General features: G+C 40.2%; 1 protein-coding gene across 1 annotated transcript in view; it reads left to right on the top strand.

Annotated features, from left to right (window-relative positions):
* The first annotated feature begins 328 nt into the window (after positions 1-328).
* The window catches only part of LOC132630855 (uncharacterized), a 48227-nt gene continuing 32642 nt past the window's right edge, over positions 329-15913 (top strand). The window contains exon 1 of the mRNA XM_060346453.1: positions 329-2844. The gene's annotated coding sequence lies outside the window, so the exon portion shown is untranslated. The remainder of the gene's footprint in view (positions 2845-15913) is intronic.

Genomic DNA, 15913 nt, shown 5'->3' with positions numbered 1-15913 from the left:
CCCAAATCCCAAAAAGCAAAAGAAATCAAAAAACCCCACAAGCTTTACGCTGCAACGAATCAAAGGTAAAAGAAATCAAAAAATTCCATAGCTAATGATGAATCATCTTGAAATCTTGAATTCATCTCACCCTACGTGAATATGTCCTAGTGGAAAGGTGATCTGGTTAGTAATGTACAACATGTGCCATAGTGACTGGTGAAGTGGTCCTAAGTTTAGACAGGCAACTTTCTTGCATTCTAATTATCTTAATAGGTCCCACTGTCAACTAATCTTCTTAGTTGCTCTTTTATTACACCTACACCAAACATCAGTCCCCAGTTCTCTTTCTTTGATTATAAATGTGAGCCTAGCTTGAGCAAATAATCCTGCATCTCAGTTTCAACCCAAACTTCCCCTTTTTTCTCTCTCAAAGTTCCCTATATATGAACTTGCTTGAGCAAATAGCCTGTGTTTGAGGAATATATGAAAAAGGTGAGTGTTGAGCAAGATGGAGAAGCAGGGCACGTGCATTACTAACTCATGCACAAGAATTGTCGGTGATCAAATTTATGGCATTCATGTGCTATGATAGTACCATTTATTACTGTATTTCCCAGCATAGTGGAGCATAGTACTTGTGGTACTGCACATGTATGTGCAAAACAATGAGTTAGCTATTCATGTGCCTGTCTTCCCCATCATGACCACTCAACCTTATCATTATATGATATGATTCAGTGTCAATCCAATTTTCTTGACCAGTGGCCATTGAAAGGTAAGTAATTAAAAGGAGGTCAATTAAATGAGTACTAACTCTCTTCTATTACTTTGTTGTACCGGGTTAACAAGAGCTGACCCTCTTTATTCACTACAGTCCCGGAACAGAATAATCTTGTGTCATAAGAAACGCTATTATCCAAATCGAATTTTGCTTTTTTTTTTTTTTTTGATTGGCTTCACCCTTTGAAAAATATTTCTGATTTCTGGAATGTGTTGTTATCTCCTTATATGATCTTGGATAGTTATTATTTGTAGAGCTAGTTTTAAGAGTTAAAGTAGGGGACCCAGTATCCATCTTTGCATGCTGTCTGCAGAGTCGACTCTTTATAGTTCTTGGTTTATTTAATATTGGGTCTAGAAGCGGAGCTAGATTTTTAGTTAGGGACTCTGCAGAATTCAATAGCTTTAATCAAAATCGGATATTAGAGTTAAGAAATTCACTCAATATGGATAAATAATTTATCTGGCACCCAACAATCTATCTTTTTTATAATATAGAATTTATAAATTCAAAATTCTGAGTCTATATTATATTACGCATACTCCAGATGTTTAGTTCTGGATGTGCCAAGAATTTGTTAAGTTCGCATTCGTCCGAGCGAAATTATTGTTGTATGCTTATGATCTTTAGGTGATCAATTCTTGTTCTATGATAACTTTTGAAATTGAATTAGCTCCAGGTTTATTTTCTTTACCAGTAAACAATGTTGATGTTTGTTATATTCTCATGTTGAGATAAAACCTCAATCGCTTTAATGATTATGATGATGATACTCGTGAAAAATGTGATTCGGTGGTGATGGAAAGGTGCAATAGTAATGTCAAATAAAAGATAAAACATTGGAGTGATCGAGTGGTCTAAATTACAATCAATTTATTGATAAAATCCGTGGTTGAAAGCTATATATGAAGGACCAGAAATTAAAAGAAAATCATCATTTCACCACGTGATATTTCAAGAAAATATTGCCTTAGATTTGCTTCAACTTGATGTCTTACGGCCTCTCCCAATTGCTTTACGATGTGGACTGAGATATTTTCGACACCATTGTTGATTTTGTAAATAACATAATTTATAAAACAAATGGAATCTGCAGAATATATAATATATTAGGACCACCTGATAACTGGAAATAACTTGGTGGGAGCTACACAATCTGCAACATTGATAAGATTGATGGAATGGAATATAAATGTATCAACAACCAAATAATAATTAAGTTTCATTTTTCAAAAGCTAATTTGACTGAAGTTGAAGTTAGATTGGGTTAGATTAATCTAATATTTTAAATTCAAATTTAGATATTCAATAATTATACAAAAAGTACTATTACTATAAGTTTCAATTTTTTCATATTAATATAATAATAAAATGCATTCTAATGTTGGTCAAAATTTACATACTTTGAATCGCGAAAAGTTAAAAGTCACCCCTAAATTGAAATAGAGGGAATATTTACCTCAATATATACCAACCTAATTGGGTTATCAAAGAAAGTCAAGTATATAAATAACCAAGAATAAGAGAAGAAAACAAAAAACAATATAATTATCTTTTTAGTGGATGGAGAGCACCTCAGTATACAATACAAAAAAATTACTCTATTTTGTGGAAGCCAGAAAGGCTAAGTGAAAGATGTATTGGAGCGGCCTGTGACTAGAATATGCTTGGTAGAATCATTTCCCACTATATATAGAGCACAAACACCAAAAGATTTCCCACGAATACTCTTAGCTTTCAATTGAGAGAAAAAAAAGATTTAAATTATAAATACGAATAAGTATAAATAATTTTTATAGTTTAACTGGCTATAAAAAGGTTATAACTTTTTTTTAAAAAAAAAAAAATTGAATCAGCCACTAAGCTTTAGTGGCTTTTATTTTATTTAATAAAGTATTCCAGCCATACAAGAAAACAAAAAGACGGAAACTACACCTCTCTATTACACCATCACTCAAAAAATCCCTATAAATTAGGGTTCTCCATCTTCAAATCGAGCTGCAAGAACTAGCTGACCCAGTCGATGTAGATCTTTGCCCTAATCAGTTGTGAAGGATGAAGATCGAAGCTACTGAGTTCAGGTTTGAGCTTTTAATCTCACGTTTCCCGTTGATCTTTGCTTATCTGCTTTGCTGAGTAAGAATCCATATGAGCATCCCCTTGTACTGGTTATCCATTGAACTTGCCATTGTTTCTTCGATCTTCTGTGTCTGCTATTGCTGTATTTGTTGTGGTTTGATACTCCATGATTGTTGAGCTTTTTAGCATTACCCTGCTTGTGTGAATAATCAGCTGTTCTATATCTTGAATAAGTGTCAGTTCAGTAGCCCGTGGTTGACCCCATTAATATGTCCCTCTAAGCTCTCACCAGAGACATGATTAACAACCATCTTGAGATTTTCTCTAGGCTTTGAACAATATTTAAATAGATAAACTCATTTTGATTTCAACAAGCTAAGTACTTTGCTAGCACCTCAAACTATGCTTCAAATGTTATGGTCGGGCCTTTAATAGGATGAACCAAAGCTAATACCACACATTGAAGGATTGTCAATAACTAAGTTACAACTTTACACTTATAATCCACTAGACCTGCTAATCCTAGCATTCCTGATTCTAAGATTAGGTATTTGCTGCTTGTCCAAATTCAAGATTTTCCTCCCTACACAAGGTAGTTCATAAAAACTATAAAATTCAGATGTACCTGCAAAATCAAAAGCAAAGTTAGTTAAAAATTCAGCCAGACAATTGCCCTCCCAGATATGCTGGATTATCACATTGCAACTCACCTCTTCTTTACTCTATCAACCTCTGATATAGTGCACCATGGTGGATCCCACGGTCCCTCCACCACCTTCTTTAATAACAGAGAATTTGTTTCCAAGATCAAAAGTTGACAGTCATTTTCTACATACCAAATCAGACCCTCTAACACCGCTTTAGCTTCTGTTACAATGTTTGTATTATCTCCTATCTGCACATTGAGCATACACCAAATCTCCTTTCCAATCCCTCACACAAAGGTTATAACTCTACTTTTTAATTAGGTTATTATATCAAGATTACCATGTAGATTTTATCTACGGTTGTAGTCAACTTAACCTGACAATGTAAAAATTTATACATTATCAGTGCATAGAAATAAAACTCAAGAAGAAAAACATTCTTATCATATACTCTGTAGTTTAAGTAGTATACACAGACAATATAAAATTACATTCTCAGATCACCTCTTTAATTTGAGTTTTCATAGTGAGATCGTACTTATGTATATTGGTTTCATACATATCACGGAATTACACAGTTAGGAGATGACGACGGTATTAGTACTTGTATTTAACTTTTGCATTTCAATATGTGTGTGTCCGTTTGTGTAAATTCCACTCAAAGAAAGTGAAATGAGACTAATGCGTTGTTGGAGAAGTGGAATTGAATCTATAAGCTAATTTACAAGAAAATATATGTATAATATCTTAAGCTTCATGCACTTGCGGGAAACTCCTTGCCGAGGGCCTGTGCACCCCCGGAATTAGTCGGGGCTCAAAGAGACCCGGACACCCGGTGCTTAATCAAAAATAAATATCTTAAGCTTCAAAAATGGAAATTAGGTTTTCACAAAGAAGGAAAGCAAGATCTTTTTGTCTTCATTTGATCAATATATCTCCTCTCCCACTGGCCACAATCACAATTGATATAGGCCACCATCACCTGCATGATTTTGTAATATATAGTTTTGAACTTTCTGTTATCCAGTATTGGAATACTTTCTTGTTGTTCGATCATGTTAAAAGCTACTTCCTTCCTCAAGAATAATATAAATCTGTGTGCTTTAACCTATTCGTCACAATACTTTATGTACTTTTGTTCTGATATACTAGTACTTCATGTAAGACGAAGTGAGCCCCTATAGGTTTGGTACCTGTCTATCAAGCCCAGGACCTATTCCGGCCCAGCCCCTCGCGCAGAGGCGGATCTAGAATGGGCAATTTTGCGAATTGCCCCTTTTTGGGGGTGGTATTTAAATTTTGCCCCTCATATTTGTGATCTTTAAATTTTGCCATTCGGTTAAAATTCATAGGTTTCGGGGTCGAACCCCCGCTCAGTTAAAAATTTTAAAAAAAATTGCAAAGCAGATTTTAAATTTCGCTATGCCCCCTTCGGTAGACTTTTAGACATGTGTAACTAAAAGTCTGCTAGAGGGGGCAGACTTTGCCTTGAAGCATATATACATATATTTTTTTTAATTTTTCAAAGTAATGCCTTAACTATATTTTAGTAATGCCTTAACTAAAAGTGTGCCCCATAAAACATAACTAAAGTATGCCCCATAAGGCGTAAGTTTTTCTTAAGACATAACTAAAAGTTTACCTTATAAGGCAAAGTTTAAATTTTCCTATGCCTCCTCCGGCAAATTTTTAGTTGTGTTTAACTAGAAGTCTGCCGGAGGGGGTAGACTTTTAGTTGTGTTTAACTAAAAGTTTGCCATATATATATATATATATATTACTTTTTAAGGTAAACTTTTAGTTATACCTTAACTAAAAAGTGTGTCCCAAAGACATAACTCAAAGTATGCCTTAAGGCGGAACTTTTCCTTAAGGCATAACTTAAAACTTTGCCTTATAAGGCAAAGTCTATGCCTTAAGAAAAGTTCTTGCCTTATGGGGCATAATTTTGTTATGCCTTAACTAAAATTCTGCTCCATAAGGCATAACTAAACTATGTCTTAGGAAAAATTCTGTCTTATGGGGCAGACTTTTAGTTATGCCGGATCCGGCATAACTTTAGCTTTTCCTTAAAGATTGTATGCTGGATCCGTCATACACTCCCCAGTCCTGCCTGGCAAAATTATTTTTTTATTTTATGCCTGAGCGGGTGTTCGAACCCAGAACTTCATGTATTCGCCCACCTTTTCAAGCAAAGGACAAAACTTAAAGACCACAAATATGAGGGGCAAAATTTAAAGACTACAAATTTGAATGACAAAATTTAAAGACCACCCCAAAAGAAGGGCAATCCGCGTAAAAAAATGATCTAGAATTTGAAGATGGCGGGTGCCACAATTTTATACAATGTACATCTTATTAGGAACATGTATTTGGATTGAGTCTATCTCTTTTTAGTTTATTCGGGTCAACTTAATAGGTTTTTTTTTTATTTGCAAATATGAAAATTACATTTCAAAAATCAAGAAACGAACATAATTAGCATCTTAAACAAGTAAGGGAATTACACCAATCAAAATAAGAAAAATAATAGAAAAACTCTTCAATAGGTAAATACACCCAATAAGTAAATGTAGAATTAAATAAACTACAACTTTTCAAAAATAAATCATAAATTTCATGTTTTTTCTAAGCAGTGCTTACGAAATTTTCATCACAATTTAAGTAGTAAAGTGATTTAAATTGAATTTAACAATTATAGAATAACATAAATTTTTATAATACACTCTCTCCGTCCATTTTTATTTGTCCATTATACTAAAAATATATATCCACTTTTACTTGTAAGTTATATAGTTTGAAAATCAAGACATAATTTATTATTTTATACCTATTTTACCCGTATTCCAATTCATTTCTCATTTTATTTATTCCTTATTAAGAGTGTCCTAAGTCAAATATAGACAAGTAAACATGGATGGAGGGAGTAATAAACAAAAGAAATTATTAAAAAAAATTGAATTTTGATATCAATCCAAAATTCCCATTGAGAGCCAAGTTTTTCGATTTAAATACTCACAGATTTGAGATTACGAGAAATGCTTAATTTAAGGGATTTTGAAGTTTCTGTTTGTGAGTTCTCGCTAGAGATCACAGATAAAATAATAGAAAAGAGGAAAGACAATATAAATTAAAAAAAATAGGAAATTGGGAGAGCCAAAAAGGGAATTACTGGTATAAAGTAAAAAGCACAAAGAAAAACGGGAGTCGGAACATGTTCAAGATAGATTCAAACTTGTGTATACCAGCTGTGACACCTTTATCTAATATACGACTAGAGGTGGCAGGATCAAATATTTTCCTAATTTAAGAAAATTACAACATAAGTATATAAAAAATTTATTACTCTAGGGGGTGCCATGCCACCCCACCCTAAAGGGTGGATCCTCCCCTGCCCTCCCCTCTCCCTCCCCAGCCTCCTCATGATTTCTACGGGCCCACTACAAAAATAACTGAAATTAGCTATGAACTTCGTCGCTAATCAGTTACTAAATACGATAAAAAATAAATTTTGATGTTTAGCTACAGAATTTGTCTGTTACTAATTCTTATTTTTTAGTAATGATTGTGACGATCCGGACACGGACGGACACGGCCCAATAGACAGGTTTAACTTCAAGTCATCAAGAAATGTTTTTTTTTTTTTTAAGAACTAATTGTGATGTTCAGGCTTGTTTGCACCCTTCAATTGACTATTTTATCATGAGTCGGTAATTTTACATCCAACACATGTACGAGCAATTACTGAAGAAAAAAAAGAGCAATTTTACCTACCTAAACTTGGACAAATATAAATAAATCACAATTCACACGTAGTGTCTTTTTCCAGAAAAGTATGGACTTGTAGGATCCTTATTTTGCACTCCGTTAAAGATCTTACATGAAAGATGGATCCAATAAAATGCCCATTAATTTCTTGGACACTCAATATTAATAGTGTTTACCTCGAAATTAGGTAATCAATTGAATTTGTAAGTGAGGTATAGAATATGTGGACAAACTTTAATCTATTTTGGTTTTTGAGGAAATATATATATATATATATGGATTCGTGTACAATGGTTTGTAGATATGAATAAATGCGTTAATAACTTGGATAAATACGTTGCTATGGATGATTAAGTAAAATGATATTAGAAGAGTGAAGCTAAACAATAATACTCCACAGATTCGGACTAAAGAGATAAATAATATTTTGACTTGCTATTACAATGCTCTAGATTCCAACAAGCTAACCCTTAAAAGTAGGGAAATGCCCCCTATTTATAGTTTTGCCTTATGGGCCTTGCATACAACATAAAACCCTTTTAGAATAAAGAAACCCCTAAAAGGATAAGGTTGGGTCGTACGATTTGACACCCGTACGATTGGTAGTACAATGTGGCAGAACGGTCTTGATGCGTGGCAATTTGGTAACTGATCAACCGGACTAACGGTCACGATCAACTCGGTCATGGAGAAACCAGACTGGCTATGATGCCGAGTTTGGTCCGGAGATATCGGACCAAACAGATTTGCTTCACTTTTCTCAAGTCAGCCGCAGTCGGTGCAATTCCATCAGTTCTAAGGGTAGACTCGGTGACCATGCCTGTCTCTTTTTATCTCCGGTCCCCGGTCTCATCGGTCTTGCATATATCCGGTTTTTACCGTATACAGATAGTCTCCACACTTTCCGAATCGTAGTTTTATCAGAGTAACGGGAAGTCGATGAGTCACGAAACCGGTGGTTCCATAAGCTTGTTCTTATCTTTTCATTTTGGCAGGAACAGTTATGTCACGTCCCTCTGCCATCAGCCACGTGTCTCATCCCGAACGGCCAACTCTGGTAACCGCCGTAACGCACGTCGTTTCAAATCACGTCTCATTAATTGTGGGACACGTGGCATCCCTCGGTTAGCTGGGATCTGTAACCGTCTCGGTTCCCATGCCTATATAAGGCCTTTAACCCCCCTCTTTTCACCATTTTCACTTCCCCTTCTTCACTTCTTTCACTCACTAATCTTCCTTCTCTCCAATTTTCTTCTTTGATCGTGATTATCCCCCTTCCTATTTGTTTCGATCATAAAAAGGCCAACTTTGTCAACTTTTCTACTGTCGTTCTTCTGACTGAGAGTGCTACTTTGCTTCTTTTCTCATCTTGCCATTTAGAAATTTTCTCTCAACTGCTTTTTCACTCTTTATTTTTTGTAACTTGTTCCTTCTCCCTCATCGATTTCACCGAACCTCCTTTTTCATTATCTAATTCAAATGTCTGCCAACACCGAAACCACCTCTCAGGATGTTCCCTCAGTTTCTTCTCAAGGAACCGAGCCAACTTCACAACCCATGGGAAAAATCGTCGTTGAGCCCACTGCTTTGGACATTGTACCGTCCAAACCCAACTATAACAAGGAGTTTGAAGTTGAGAAGCCTTCTCCGGTTGATGACAGAGGGTTTGATGTAAGGCGGTATCCATCGTCCATTATCGAGGACAAACTTGATTAAGTCCGGGCTGATTGCGGATGGGATAACCGTCCGGTGCAAGTGTTTGCCCCTGGACCCGATGAATCGATCACCGATCATCGGGAGCGATTCCTGTACGTTTACACCTATCCTTTTACACTCAAGCTCGACCCCCCAATCGACCCGGTTATTTTGGATATGTACCAGACATATAATGTAACCTTGGCCCAGATTGGTCCGATAGTCTGGAGGACCGTGGCTTGCCTCCGGCGGTTGGCCAACAACGTGAAGAAGGAGTTTATGATGGCTCACTTCATCCGATTATATTCCCCGAGGTTGTTCCGAGGGGGTGTGATAAAGCTCGTTAAGCGAAGCCGGAACCCGATCTTTTCGAAGATGGATGAAGACAGAGACTGAGGTTGGCTAGAGCGCTACGTCCGGATGAGAATCGCGGACATTATTCCGGCCAACTATATGCCCTTTCCGGAGAGGTGGAATGATAATCGTAAGTCTCTTAGTTCTTTTAATAGTTACCTTTGAATGCTTTGTCAAACGCTTGTCCTTTCATATTAACACGATTTGTCCCCTTCTTTATACCAGCCGTGGCATGGATACCTCTGGCTGTCCGGAACATGAATGAATGGGTTGGTGCTCTCCTTAGCCAATACACCCATGAAGCACGGACATGGGGACTCCTGTCGCGTGGCCGATGGGTCGCTCAAAACCACGATAATACTATGCTTGGGTCGGAATTTATCGTATTTTCTACCTTTTCCTTTCCCTTTTTTCGTAACCTCTTCGCTATTCAGGTTTACCCAAAGGTTCAGTGGAACCCAGACCGGAGCCAGCAGCCGCGCCAGCTGCACCGACTCTTAAATTTGATTCAGCGGGCACATCCCGTATCATTGCTGCTGCTAACAAAAGGCGAAGAAAGCCTTCGGATAAAGGGCAGAAACCGAAGAAGAGGGCCAGAAGCGTCGTTCGGACTCTAAGAGATGAAACAGAGCTCGATTCCTCGTTCGGAGGGTTGGTGTAGCCCCTTCCATTGCTTCTATTCCGGAGGAGGACACTACCATTCCACCACTTCCTTAAGCCGGGGAAGGGCCGTCAGCACCGGGATTGCACACAGGTGGGGAAGAAGTTCTTTACCCGACTCCTCTAAGGTCGATTGAATATGTTGACATTTCAGGTGATGCCTCATTCGAGGAGACCCCCCTAAAAAGGACCAGAAGGTCCGGGCATGCAACAGCTGCCGAAGACGATCAGAGGGCTGAGTCGATCCCCGAGATCGAGGCTCCAATAGATGCTGGTCCACTGCCCGGTGTCGAAACTGCTGTAACCTTCGAAGTCACTGCCTCTACCGAGACTGCTGAGGCTGCTCCGACTTTTCCAACTCCAGCTTCTCCGACTCCAGCTCCGAGGTCGGATAACTTTGATGATATGTTCTCGGATACTCCTCCTGCTGCCGGGGAAGATTCCGGTTTCGGACATCTCCCTATCCCTCGAGTCACGAGGGCAGCTAGCCGGTCCACCGAAACTGGTGCAAGGGATAGCCTAGTGAGCATCTTCCCGGCCCCGAGTATGGAACCTAGAAGGACAAGATCGGCCGTGATTACCGTCCCCGAGGACTGTAGTTTTTTATCGTGTCCTGTAGGGGTTGCAAGCTACCTAAGGCCTCTCGTCTCGGATTCGGATAAGCGGAAGATGAACGGGGTCCCCTGGCAGAGTCTTATTAACGAGGGCATGCACGCGGGTAACCGGGTAAGCTTATCACCCTATCTTTCCATAATTCGATGTGAACTTTTCCTTCTCGTTTTATCCAAGTTTAAATGTCTCGTTTCTTTCACAAAGTGTGGTGCTCGTCAATGAAGCCTTCATCCGTGCTCAGCAAGAGGTTGACGACCTTAGGTTCCAGCTGGACGCCCAGGGTCGGGAAACGGAGAAGTTCCAGCACCTTTTGCAAGTGAAGGAGGATCAATTGAACCGAGTTGCTGCCCTTTCCAACCTTCAACCCGAGCTCGAAGCAGCGAAGGCTGAAAACCTTCAGTTAAAGGATGAGTTGGCCGGGATGGTCGAGAAGAACCGGCTTCTCGAAGCGGACAAGGTCGGCCTTAGCCAAGATAATGCTCGTTTTTCTTCGAGGCTTGGTGAACTCGAAGCCACTATCTCTCAACTCCGGAGGGAGCTTGACTCAGTCAAGACTGATGCCGTGAACATGGCCGAGAGGCATCGGCTGCTTGAATCCGAGAGTGCTAAGTATAAGGAGAGGATGAGGGTATTCGAGCAAAAAGCCGAGGACAGGGCCCGGATATGCAACGAGCTGAAAATCAAACTCGAGGAGACAGCCGAGGCTAATGACCCTTTCAAAGCCGAGCTCGAGTCGGCCACTCAAATCCAAAGAATCCTCGATGAAGAGAGAGATGAATTAGTGGCCAAGCTGGCCCAGGCTGAGGCCGATTTAGCAGAAGCCCTTAGGAGTGTGGAGGTTGCCGAGGCTCATTCCACGATTGCGGTGGAGTATGAACGGTGGAAGTCCCAGAGGGCCACCCTTGAGCAAGCCGAACATGGTTTTGCGGATCTCCAGTCTTGATACTCGAAGCTAAAAGGATCGAGGAAGAAGCCAAGAGAACCCTCGATACTGACTCCGAAGATTCCGAGCGGACAGTATCCGAGCATTTTGGATCCAGTTGCACCGGATAGATCAGGGCCTGCACTTAGCCTTTATTTTGTCTTTGCCTTTTTGGCTTGATTTTTGTTTTTCAACTTCGTAGAAATTTCAGGTGTAAAAAACCTTACATATATGGAATGTGCATTTTTCTTGTTGACTTTCTTTATTCTTTGATCTGTGTTGATTATGACTTTTGCTCGGAGATATTTTTTCGGGTTATGCCTCGTTATCGGCTTTTCACTTTGTCCGGTATAATTTGTCCGGGGATTTGATCAAGTTGTTTGCCCATGGGACTTAATTATGCTCTGTGAATTCAGACGGCTCCGAATCACATTAGGCATTTTAGGGCCGATATTTTTTCGCCAATTCATTTATCATGGATTAAGTTCGGATACCTGAATCCCAGCCTTAGCAAATTCTGATGTAGCAGTTCCCATTCGAGGGTGTTAAAGATTTTGGCTCGTTCAATGTGACCTTGTTGCCTTTGTCGAATTTTGACTGTAGTGCCCGGAGTAGGGTATATGAATAAAGCGATGTCGAAATTCCGCGGTAATCATCGGGGTAGGGTGTTTAATGAGAAGACATATCCAAAATGCAATAATCAGAATTTTCAATAATCTTTGTATTGCAAGTATTTGTACGTGCATGATATGAGAATTTCGTCTGTTTCCTTCTGTTTTTGCCATAATAAATACTAAGTGGACACAATTCATTCTGATCGTTTGGTCCTTACATCGAAACCTAATACAGAAGGTCCAGTTTTGGACGGAGGTGAGAAATAAAATTTCGAGAACCCAACGGCGTTCTGCTTTGTTGAGCTGTTTCGTTTCCTATTTATCGGGGTAAGCCTCGATGTGGGTATAGTAGTCCCCTAGTGTTTATCCGAGCTGCATGATCGAGTAAGCACTATCCAGTCCCACTCGTAGGGTATACCCCCGGGTTTCTGGACACAACTTTGTTTTTATCAAGTAACATGTTGTACTTGTTGCCTCATTAAAAACCTTGTCGGAAAACTCATTTTGGGACAAAACCGTACTAAGGAAAAGAGTGGAACACGTGTTTTCAGACCTAACACCTAGCTTCATCCGGTACTTGAATTCCTGCAAAAAAGAAAGGTGAGCAAAATATAACACAAGGGCAAGTGTTCATACCTTAGGAGTAGTATCTCTTCAAATGCGCCATGTTCCAGTTATTGGGCAACCGTTGTCCATCCATGGATTTCAGCTGATATGACCCTTACCCGTTATTCCGGTTATCTTGTATGGCCCTTCCCAGTTCGGACCTAACTTACCATCGTTGAGATTCTTGGTGTTCAAAGTAACTTTCCGAAGCACCAAGTCCCCAACTTGGAAATGTCGAAAATTGGCCGTCCGGTTGTAGTACCTTTCCATTCTTTGTTTTTGGGCTGCAATTCGGACCAACGCATTTTCGCGAAATTCATCCGTGAGGTCGAGTTTTACGGCCATGGCCTCCTCGTTTGATTCACCGGTGGCGTATCTGAACCGGAGACTCGGTTCGCCGACCTCTACCGGGATGAGGGCTTCAGCCCCGTAGACCAACGAGAAAGGTTTTTCTCCCGTGCTTGATTTTGTTGTGGTTCTGTAAGCCCATAATACCTCCGGGAGCACCTCCCTCCAGTGATGCTTCGATGTTTCAAGTCTTTTCCTTAGATTTTGAATTATTATTTTATTTGTAGATTCTGCCTGTCCGTTAGCACTTGGGTGATACGGGGTTGATACAATTTTCTTGATCTTCAACCCTTCAAGGAAATCATTGACTTTGCCGCCAACGAACTAAGAACCATTATCACAAGTTATCTCGGCCGGGATGCCGAAACGATAGATAATGTGGTCCCATATAAAGTTAATAACCTCCTTTTCTCTAATCTTTTCGAAGGCCTACGCTTCAACCCATTTAGAGAAATAGTCAGTCATAAACAAAATAAAACGGGTCTTACTTGGTGCCTATGGCAGTGGACCAATAATGTCCATTCCCCACTTCATGAAGGGCCAAGGTGACATCATCAAGTGTAGCAACTCCCTCGGTTAGTGAATCATTGGGGCATGTCTTTGACACCCATCACATTTCCGGACAAAATTCTTCAAATCTTTCTCCATCCGGTTCCAATAATAACCGGCTCTGATAATTTTTGGACTAATGCCTCTGCACCGGAGTGGTTTCCGCAGGTCCCTTCGTGGACTTCTCTCATGACATAATCGGTTTCTCCGGGACCCAAACATTTGGCCAGGGGCCCGAAGAAAGACTGTCGATACAATTGGTTGTCCACTAAGCAGAATCGTGCTGCTTTTTTCCTTAATGACCGTGATTCTTTTGGGTCACTTGGGAGCTTTCCATCCTGCAAGTAGTCGACGTACTTGTTGCGCCAATCCCATGTTAGACCCATCGTGTTTATTTCAACATGCCTGGATTCTATCGCTGAATTCATTAATTGTACCATGGTGCCGGGGTTAATCTCTTCCCCTTCGACTGAAGAGCCCAAATTGGCCAATGCATCGGCTTCGCTGTTCTGCTCCCTGGGTACATGCTGCATGGTCCATTCTTTAAACCAGTGCAATATCACTTGAATTTTTTCCAGATACCTTTGCATCCGTTCGTCTTTAACCTCGAAGACGCCATTCACCTGGTTAACGACCAAGAGAGAGTCGCATTTTGCTTCGATTATTTCAGCCCCCATACTCCGAGCTAATTCCAAACCTGCAATCATAGCCTTATACTCGGCTTCATTATTAGTCAACTTAATAGTTCTAATGGATTGTCGAACGGCATCCACAGCGGGAGTTCTAAGGACGATTCCTTACCCGGAACCTTTGAGGTTCGAAGTTCCGTCCGTGTGTAACGACCAAATACTCGAAGCTTTTCCTGAGGTTAGGAAAAGTTCTTTCTCAACCTCGGGGATCATAGTCAGGGTGAAGTCTGCCACGAAATCGGCCAAGATTTGGGACTTGATGGTCGTCCAAGGCTTATATTCGATATCATATCCACTAATATCTACGGCCCATTTAGTTAATCTACCTGACAATTCCGGTTTATATGATGTTCTTTAGAGGATAAGTAGTCACTACACATATCAGATGGCATTGAAAGTAAGGTTTGAGCTTTCTAGAAGCACTTACCGATGCCAATGCCAATTTTTCAAGATGGGGATAACGGGTCTCCGCATCCCCCGAAGTTCTACTCACATAATATATGGGGAATTGCGTACTTGATTCTTCCCGGACCAAAACACCACTTACCGCTACTTCGGATACGGCAAGGTAGAGGAAAAGCTGTTCATCCGCCTTCGGTGTGTGTAACAGAGGCGGGCTGGACAAGTATCATTTCAATTCCTGTAAGTCCTTTTGGCATTCCGGTGTCCAGGTGAAGTCATTCTTCTTCCTTAATAAGGAGAAGAAACGGTGACTCTTATTCGAGGATCTCGATATGAACCGACTCAGCACCGCTATCCTTCCGGTGAGCCTCTGCACTCCTTTGACGTTATTTACCACCTCAATGTCATCGATGGCTTTGATCTTGTTCGGGTTGATTTCAATTCCCCGGTTAGACACCATGAAACCCAAGAACTTGCCCGACCGGACACCGAAGGCGTATTTCTCTGGGTTGAGCTTCATATTGTATTTGCGGAGTACATCGAAAGTTTCCTGCAAATGTTTTAAATGGTCCTCTGCTTCTAGGGACTTGACAACCATGTCATTAATATAAACTTCTATTGTTTTTCCTATCTGTTCTTCTAACATCCCATTAACTAGGCGTTGGTAAGTTGCACCGGCATTTTTTAATCCGAAGGGCATGACATTGTAACAGTAAGTCCCGTAGCGGGTAATAAAAGACGTTTTCTTTTGATCCTCCGGGTGCATCCGGATTTTGTTATACCCGGAGTAAGCGTCAAGAAAACTCAACATCTCATGCCCGACCGTCGCATCGATCATTCTATCGATGTGAGGCATCGAAAATGAATCCTTCGAGCATGCTTTGTTTAAATCCTTATAATCAATGCACATTCTGAATTTATTACCTTTTTTCGGCACCACCACTACATTAGCCAGCCAGTCCGGGTATTTTACCTCCCGAATAGAGCCTATTTTCAAAAGCTTTGTTACCCAATGTTTTACGAAGGCGTGCTTCGGTTCTGCCATAGGCCTCCGCTTCTGCTTCACCGGGGGAAATCTCCCGTCGAGGCTGAGCTTGTGAGTTGTTACTTCCGGTGGCATACCTGTCATATCTATATGGGACCATGCGAAGCAATCATCATTAGCTTGAAGAAACTTAATTAACTTGTTCCTGAGCTCCGAGGTT

The sequence above is a fragment of the Lycium barbarum genome, chromosome 3 (assembly GCF_019175385.1).
Source record: "Lycium barbarum isolate Lr01 chromosome 3, ASM1917538v2, whole genome shotgun sequence".
NCBI classification, from domain to species: Eukaryota; Viridiplantae; Streptophyta; class Magnoliopsida; order Solanales; family Solanaceae; genus Lycium; species Lycium barbarum.
This window is presented reverse-complemented; position numbering and strand designations above follow the sequence as displayed.